Source organism: Panthera uncia, assembly GCF_023721935.1.
Source record: "Panthera uncia isolate 11264 chromosome C1 unlocalized genomic scaffold, Puncia_PCG_1.0 HiC_scaffold_4, whole genome shotgun sequence".
NCBI classification, from domain to species: Eukaryota; Metazoa; Chordata; class Mammalia; order Carnivora; family Felidae; genus Panthera; species Panthera uncia.
Genome location: NW_026057585.1, coordinates 77,490,820 through 77,500,404, shown reverse-complemented (window position 1 = coordinate 77,500,404; position 9,585 = coordinate 77,490,820). Strand labels below are relative to the sequence as shown.

Sequence of the window (9,585 nt, the reverse complement as noted above, 5' to 3'; positions counted from 1 at the left end):
TCTTTTAATGAAATTAAAAACTCCTAGCAAGACTAAACCGATTTAGAAAAATAGAAAAAAACAGATTACCAGTATCAGAATGAAAGAGGGTCTCACTAAAGGTCCTTTAGAATTGAAAGGTTAATAAGGAAATGTTATGAACTTTATACCAGTTAATTTGGTAATTTAACATGACTTTACAGAAATTTACTCTGAAGAATAATCTGAATAGCTCTGTATCTATTAAATTCAATTCATAATCCCCTGAAAATTCCAGTGATTTTACTGGTGAATTTTATCTAACATTTAAGGAAAAAATAGTACCAGTCTTTAACTAATTCAGGAAATAGAGGAGGAAAGACTTTCCAACTTTATGAGGCTAGTATACCTGTGATACCAACACTTGACAAAAACAGTATAATCCTCCCAACAAACAGAAAAATCATTGGACACATTCTAACGTTCTCATGATAAAAATTTACAATAAACTAGCAATAAAAGGAAACTTTTTCAGCTTGATAAAAGCGTCTAGAAAACATAAGAGGCATCATCTTCATACTAAAGGGTAAAAAAAGATTAAAAGCTTTTACTCCAAAATCAAGGCAAGGATACTTGCTTTTCACTGCTTGATTCAGCATGGTGCTGGCAGTGCAAACCAATGCACCGAGGCAAGAAAAATAAAGACATAATGTTGTAAGGGAAGAAATAAAATTCTCCCTGTTTGCAGAAGACCTGTTATTCTCTACATAAAAAATCCTAATGAATCTACCAAAAAAAAAAACCCACACAAACCTACTAGAATTAATAGATGAATTTAGCAAGGACACAGTATACTAGTAGCATAGACAAAAATCAATACAAGCAGTATAACAAGAAATAATACTAGCATTCAACAATTAAGAAAAAATACCATTAATAATAAAAAAAATAGATTTAAAGAAAGATGTGCAAGTCCTGTATAATGAAAGCTACAAAGACTTCCCAAGAAAGATATAAAGATACCATGTTCTTGGACCAGAACACTAAAATTGTTAAGCTGTCCGTTCTCCCCAAATTGACCTGTAGACTCAACACAATCCTAATGAAAATCTCATCAGGATTTTTTTTTAATATAAGTTGACAAGCTGTCTTAAGATTTATATGGGAATACAAAGAACCTAAAATAGCCAAAAACATTTCAAAGAAAAACAAAGTGGGAAGATTTATACTACCTAGTTTTAGGGTGTTTAAATTTTTTTTAGTTTTTATATTTTTAAAGTTTATTTATTTATTTTGAGAGAAAGAGTGCACTGGCAGGAGAGAGCAGAGAAGGAGAGAGAATCCCAGGCAGGCTCTGCCACTGTCAGCACTGAGTCCAAATCGGGGCTCAATCTCAGCAATTGTGAGATCATGACCTGAGCCAAAATCAAGAGTCGGATGCTTAACCAACCAGGCACCCCATACTACCTGGTTTTAAAGATAGGCTACAAAACCATAGTAATCAATACAGTGTGATATTGGGGTGAAGGTAGACCTGTTAATCAAGTTACAGAAAAGCTACAGATATTAAGATACTTGATCTTTATTTTTTTTCTTAAGATACTTGATCTTAATCACAGGCTGAGAAGCAATTAGAATAGCTACAGAAAGAGACCCACTCATGTGGTTGATTGATATTTGACAGAGGAGCCAATATAATTCAGTGAGAAAAAGGTAGTATTTTTTTTTAATACTTTATTTTAGAGAGAAAGTGAGCACGATGTGGGAAGAGAGAATCTTAAGCAGGCTCCATGCTCAGCACAGAGCTGGATGCAGGGCTCGATCCCAAACCCTGGAGTCATGACCTGAGCCAAAATCAAGAGTCGGTGTTCAACCAACTGAACCAGCCAGGTTCCCCGAAAGGATAGTCTTAATGAGTGATGCCAGAACAACTGGATATGTGTATGAAAAAAATAAACATAACCCCTACTTCACACCATACTCAAAAATTAATCCACAAAGCTAAAACTGGGAAATTTCTAAGAAAACAGGAAAAATATTCATGTCCTTGGAGTGAAAGATCTATTTTTTCAGTTTATTTATTTTGAGAGAGAGATTGTGAGCAGGGGAGGGGCAGAGCAAGGGAGACAAAATCCCAGGCAGGCTCCATGTTATCAGCATATATCCTGACGTGGGGCTCCATCCCACGAACCGAAAGATCGTTACCTGAGCCGAAATTAAGAATTGGACACTTAAGCGACTGAGCCACCCAGGCACCCCAAAACATTTTTTAATATACTGGAAACTTCATCTGAATGAAAACCCTCTTTTCAAAACACTTAAGATGAAAAAGTAGGCACTGCTGGGAGAAACTATTTGCAAAACATCTATCTAAATAAAAGACTTGTGTCCAGAATATTAAAAACTTATACCAGACAATTTTTAAAATGTGGTCAAAAGCAGACACTTCATAAAAGATGTATGTGAATGGCAAGTAAACACTTGAAAAGATGCTAAACATCATTGCTCATCTGAGAAAGGCAAATAACCATAATGAGGTAATTACTTCACACCCACTGTATGGGCTAAATTAAAATGACTGGCAATACTAGGGCACCTGGGTAACTCAGTTGGTTTAAGCATCTGACTAAGGTCATGATCTCATGGTTTGTGCGTTTCAGCCCCACATCAGGCTCTGTACTGACAGCATGGAGCCTGTTTGGGATTCTCTCTCTGCCTGCCTGTCTGTCTGTCTCTCTCTCTCTCTCTCTCTCTCTCTCTCTCTCTGTCAAAATAAATAAAAACTTTAAAAATTCCACCATTAAAAAAAAAAAAAAGACTGTCAATACCAGTGTCACGGTGTGAAGCAACTGGAAATGGTAGGTGTAAATTGTACAACCACTTTGAAAAATATTTTGGCATATTTTAAAGTTAGACATTTTCTGGCTTTATGACCCACCAATTTTATTCCTAGGCCTTTCCCCAAGACAAAAGAAAAAAGAGGTCATACAAAGATTTATGTGCGTATATTTGTTTATTCATAATAACTAGAAACAGGAAATAACACAAATATCCAAGAACAGGTGAATGGAGAAACAAATTTTGATCTATTCATACAAGGAAATACTACCCAGCAATTAAAAAGAACTATTAATTTATACAGCAGTATGAATGAATCTCAATTAAAATGTGCAAAAGAACAAACTCAAAATGGTATATACAGTATAATTACATTTATATGAAATTTTATAACCAGTTAATCTATTGTGAAAGAATACTATAAGTGTTTGCCGAGGGCAGATGTGGGAGAAACTAATTACATAGAGGCAGGAAAGTACTTTCTGGGGTGATAGAAATTTTCCTTCTTAATTGGGGTTGTAGTAGCATAGATATATACATTTGTCAAAATCATTGAACTTTACACTTAAAATGCATTTTATTATATGTAAGCCTGAAAATCCTTTTCTAAAAGTAAAGTATTCCTACATAACCCACCAGAAAGGCTAAAATTCAAGTCTGACAGTACTAACAGTGAGAAATTAGCACAAAAATGACTTATACATTGCTCATGAGAAGGTCAGTTGTTAAAACCATTTTGGAAGAGTTGGCATTATCTAGGAAAATTAGAGATACAGATCCTTCATGACTCAGCAATTCTACTTTTAGATGGAGCCTTTTCTACCAGAGAAATTTATATGTGTATGTGCATCACTAAGACCAACTATAGGAATTTTCATAACCTTACAGTAACCAAAGGAAAATGCCAACACAAATGTCCAACATTAGAATAGGTAACTGTATTTTTTTACCAGAGTGTTAGTGCAGTGAAAATGAAGAAACTACTTACATTTAATATATATGAGCTAGAGACCATCCTTAGCAATAGTCTCAAAAGGATTACATGCTTTATGTTTCCAGTTATATAAAGTTCAAGAACCAGGAAAACTAAACTGTTTTTGAATCTGTACTTATGTTGTGTATTTAAAGAAAAGGAAGTGATTACCATGAGCCAGGACTTTGATTACCTTTGAAGGAGAGAGAGGAAGTTAGGATTGGGAAGGGGCTAAGAAAGAGGTTGCTAAGATACTGGCAATATTTAGTTGTTGATCCAGTGCTGGTTCTGTATATATTTATTGTATAATACTCTCAGTAATATTCATATTTTATATACTTTACTAAATATGTGATATTTTATATTAAAAATAGAAAAATCTTTAACAATCTAAACAATTCTAAACAATCTAAACAATTCTTTAATCTATCAATATCTCCTGGATGCTATGTTAATAATATCTTGCCAGGTGATAATAGGATTTTCAAAGATATTTAACATGGCCTCTAAAGTGCTCACTGATTATAACCATAAAAAGACATTCATTGTGTAATAAGTAGTCTTAATCTCTGTTCTCATACTTTCAGAGCCATGGGAGTAAGCCTATAAAACTGAAGCAGATAACATCCATACCATGTAACCTCTCAGGAGGTAGTATGTGTACATTAAGGTATAATTGTGATTACGAGCTTCCAATGTTATTTACTGTTCTATTTTATACTATTCATTTGGACCTGGACTTATTTCATAGTCATAGTTATTTTAAATATGGCAAGCACTTCTTTCTTTTTTCTTATCTGTTATTTTCTGCCATGTCTTTTGACATAGTGAAAAGCAAACTTAAGAATTCTAACCCCTTCTTGGGGCACCTGAGTGGCTTAGACCATTAAGGGTCCGACTTTGGCTCAGGTCATCATCTCATTATTCCTTAGTTCCAGCCCTGCATATGGGGCTGTCTGCTGACAATGCAGAGCCCACTTTGGGTCCTTTGCCCCTCCTCTTCTGATGCATGTGTGCAGTCAGAGTCTCTCTCTCTCTCTCTCTTCCCCCCCCTCTCCCCCCCCCCCTTCTGAAAAAAAAAAATTCTAAGGGCACCTGGGTGGCTCAGTCCATTAAGCATCCAGCTTCGGCTCAGGTCATGACTTCCTGGTTGGTGAGTTCTAGCCCTGCGTAGGGCTCTGTGCTGACAGCTCAGAGCCTGGAGCCTGCTTCACATTCTGTGTCTCCCTCTCTCTCTGCCCCTCCCCTCCCCGCACTCTCTCTCTCTCAAAAAAATAAGTAAACATTTTTAAAAAATTCTAATTCCTTCTTAATGGAACATTCTCCTATAAGACCTCTTTAAGGAGTTAGTTTACATTAACAAAGTGATTTTGCCTAGAATTAAGACCTCACTAGATCAGTGAACAAATGACATGAATGAACAATTCTTCAGAAATGAAAAAAGAGGGATGCCTGGGTGGCTCAGTCTGTTGAGTGATGGACTTCAGCTCAGGTCTTGATCTCACGGTTTGTGGGTTTGATCCGACATTGGGCTCTGTGCTGACAGCTCGGAGCCTGGAGCCTGCTTCAGATTCTGTGTCTCTAGCTCTTTGCCCCTCCCCCCACACGCTCTTTCCCTCTTTCTCCTTCTCCCTCTCCCTCTCTCTCTCTCAATGAATAAACATTTTTAAAAGAAATGAAAAAAGAAGCTCTGTTGAGTTCCTATTATGGTCTGCGTACAAGTAGGTACTTTGCATTGAATCCCCACACTAATGCTATGAGTAGTAGGTATTCTAAATTTACAACTGAACAAATAGAAATTCAGAGAAATCATAATCAGTAAATGTTGGACCTAGGATCAAAGTCTATGTCTATTTTATTTTAAACCTTGTCCTTGTTTTATTATTCAAACACTGCTATGCATGAAAAGAAGAAAATAAACATAGCTTGGAAAAATCAATGTGCAACAAATAATCAGTGACAGGAATTAAAGGATGTATTTCTATCAGCAAAAAAAAATTTATCATTTATCAATCTATATAAAGATACATTAGAGTTGTAGAGTGTATTACAAAACCTTACTGAAATTTAAATGTCCTTAATAAATTTGGAGATGAATGTTGATGAATTGGAAGACTATCCTACTGGTATTCTAGACATAGTCTCTTTTGGTGATTTTTTTTCCTTAGTTGTAGATTATATATATCTAGATACTGGCAATCTAAGTAGTAGATAATATCTCATTTTCCACCAAAGTCCTCTCAATAATATCTGTACTTGATTTCTAATTTTATTGATCTGAATTCTAATACCTGGCTAGTCCATTTTAATTATGTGCACACACTCCAGATTTATCCATCTGTTGATGGATATTTTGGTTTTACTATTAAAAACAATGCTACAATAAGCATTCTTACTCATGCCTCCTCTGGCATATAGGGAATTTCTCTAGAGTATGTATTTCAACATAGTGGAACTGCTGGATGGAAAAGTAAGCATATCTTCAAACTTACTATACATTACTATTTGCTCTCGTCATTGTATCAGAATCCCTCCAGTCTGCATGAGAGCATTCATTCTTCCATTGGCTTGTTGTCAGTTTGTGTTACAGGTCTTAAAATTCTTTGCCCATCTTGACTGGTGTAAAATGATAGCTCAATATTGTTATATGTATTTCCTTAATTACACATAAAATCATGAAAATTTATGGGTTTCAACATTTAGATTTCTCTTTTATGTAATGCTAGCTCATGTCATTTGCCACATTTATTGTTGTATCTTGATTATAGGAACTCATTACATATTTCAATACTAATTATTTGTGGGGTGCCTGGGTGGTTCAGTCGGTTGAGCATCCGGCTTCGGCTCAGGTCATGATCTCACGGTTTGTGGGTTCGAGCCCCACATTAGGCTCTGTGCTTAATGGCTCAGAGCCTGGAGCCTGCTTCGAATTCTGTGTCTCCCTCTCTCTTTCTGTTCCTCCCCCACTCATGCTCTCTCTCTCTCCTTCAACAAAAATAAACATTAAAAAAAATTTTTTTTTAAATACTGATTATTTGTTATAGGTGTTACACATGTCCTCTACCAATCTATAGCCTCATTTTGCTGCTGTTTTGGGTGGTTTTTGTTGTTTTGCTTTGTTTATAGGTGCATTTCTTACAGTTTTCTTCCATAGTTTTTTTTTTTTTTTCCCCTTATAGTTTTAATGGTTTATAGTTTACATATTTTAAGAAATTCTTATGGGTGTGTTGGTTGAGCATCTGACTCTTAATTTCAGCTCAGGTCATGATGCTAGGGTCATGGGATTGAGCCTCATGTTGGACTCTGCACTGAGCATGGAGCCCACTTAAGATTCTCTCTCCCTGTGCCACTCTCCCCTGCTTGTGCTCGAGAGAGAGAGAGAGAGAGAGAGAGAAATTCTTATGATTTCAATAGTTTATAGTTTTTATATCTTGTTAAGAAATTCTTCCTTACCACCAAGATTATAAAGATATTCTAGGGGTGCCTGAGGGGCTCACTGGATAAAGCATCTGACTGTGGGTTTCGGCTCAGATCATGATCTCAGAGTTCATGAGATCGAGCCCCTTGTTGGGCTCCACATTGACAGCACAGAGCCTATTTGGGATTCTTTCTCTCCCTGTTTCTCTGTTCCCCCCACCCAAAATAAAACATTTTTTAAAAAAGATATTCTATATTTTCTTCTAAATGTTTTTTTTTTCATATTTATTCTCTGCATAGTAATTTGTTTTTGTATATTGTGTGAGGTAGGCTTTCAAATCTGTTCTGCTGGTTGTGTGTCTATCCCCATAGTCTCTCGACTTGAGTAAGATTATAACAAATCTTGATAAATGATAGGGCAGACCTTAGACTTAAAAATTGTCTTGGCTAAGGTCACCTGGGTGGCTCAGTGTGTTAAGCATCTGACTCTTGATTTCAGCTCAGGTCATGATCCCAGAGTTGTGGGATTCAGCCCCTCATTGGGTTCTGTACTGAGCATGGAGCCTGCTTGAGCCTCTCTCTCCTTCTGCTCCTCACCCCTGCTTGCATACTCTCTCTCTGAAAAAAAAAAATTTTTTTTTAATAAATATTCTTGTTTTATTGCCCTTTTGTGTTAGTTTCAGGATTAGTTTCTTAATTTCCAGAGGTCCAGGTGATAGGTATTTTGATTGAAATTACTCTGAATTTGCAGATTAATATAGGAATAATTTATACAAATAGGGTATATTACTCCATTTATTTAGATCTTCTGTAGTATCTTTCAATAGTAAAGATACCCTTTACTTCTCTAGACCTTTTTTTGTTTTTACATTTTTATTTTTTATTTTTGAGAGACAGAGAGAGAATGAGACACAGAATCCAAAGCAGGCTCCAGGCTCTGAGCTGTCTGCACAGAGCCTGATGCGGGGCTCAAACTCATGAATGAGATCATGGCCTGAGCTGAAGTCGGACGCTTAACTGACTGAGCCACTCAGGCGCTCCTACTTCTCTAGATCTTATACATATTTTGTTTGGGTTTCATCCCAAGTCCTACTGTTTTTTGTTGTAATTTTAACATGTATTTTGCTAAATTACATTTTAATTTGGTTGCCAATGTAGAAGAATAATTTCTTTTCATATATTGATCTTAAGTCTAGCAACCTTGCTGAACTCTCATTAATTCTATAATTTATCTGTAGATTTTATTGGGTTTTCTGTGTAGTCATACTGTGAATAATTTTTTCCCTTTCTAGTCTTTTTACCCGTTATTTCTCTAACTTGCAATACTGTGCTAGCTAGAACTTCCTAGTAAATGAAGTTGAATTTACCATAGATGTTTTTTAATATGAATTTTTAAAAATTAGAGAAAGAAAGTGAGCGTGAGCAGGGGAGCAGAGCAGTTGGAGGGAGGTAGGATGGGGGGGAGAGAGAGAGAGAGAGAAAGAGAGGAAGGAAGGGAGAGAGAGAGAGATAAAGAAAAAAAAAGAGAGAGGTAGATAAATAAATCCTGGGCAGGCTCCATATTCAGTGAGGAGCCTGAGGCAGAGCTCCATCCCAGGACCCTGGGATCATGACCTGAGCCAAAATCAGGAGTCGGATGCTTAACTGACTGAGCCCAAGTGCCCCTGAATTTGCCATAGGTTTTTGGTAGATAATTTTTATCAAATTAAGGAAATTCTTGGGGTGCCTGGGTGGCTCAATTGGTTGAGCGTCCAGCTTTGGCTCAGGTCATGATCTCACAGTTTGTGAGTTCGAGCCCCGTGTCAGGCTCTGTGCTGACAGCTCAGAGCCTGGAGCCTATTTCGGATTCTGTGTCTCCCTCTCTCTCTGCTCCTCCCCTGCTTGTGCTCTGTCTCTGTCTCTCAAAAATAAATAAACAGTAAAAACATTTTTTTAAATAAAACATTAAAAAAGAAAAGAAATGAGTGATGGTGATGTACTAACTATTGGTGAAGCTCTTCTAGTTCTGAAGCCCAAGATTAAGAAGTCATGCTGGTTGACTGTTAGTAAACTACCAACTGTAGCTAGATCACATCGGGCAAATGCTCTTTACTTATTACTTCCTGTAATTTGGATTAGTACCAGTATCATTTAATAACACTGTCTTCTCAAATCTGTGTAAGACAGGAAAAGCTTTCACTAGAATAAACAGGCCAGGGTGGCACAGAAAGCTTTGTTTAGGAGCGTATGTGTAGCTCAGTCGGTTAAGCGTACGACTTCAGCTCAAGTCATGATCTCGTGGTTCTTGGGTCCAAGTCCTGCATCAGGCTCTGTGCTGATAGCTCAGCCTGGAGCCTGCTTCAGATTCTGTGTCTCCCTTGCTCTCAGCCCCTCTCCCACTCATGCTCTGTCTCTCACTC

At 36.8% G+C, this 9,585-nt stretch overlaps 1 protein-coding gene across 4 annotated transcripts in view; it reads left to right on the top strand.

The window, feature by feature from the left end:
• Positions 1-9,585, top strand: part of LOC125912773 (protein argonaute-3) — a 115,552-nt gene that overhangs the window by 60,454 nt on the left and 45,513 nt on the right. The window lies entirely within an intron of this gene.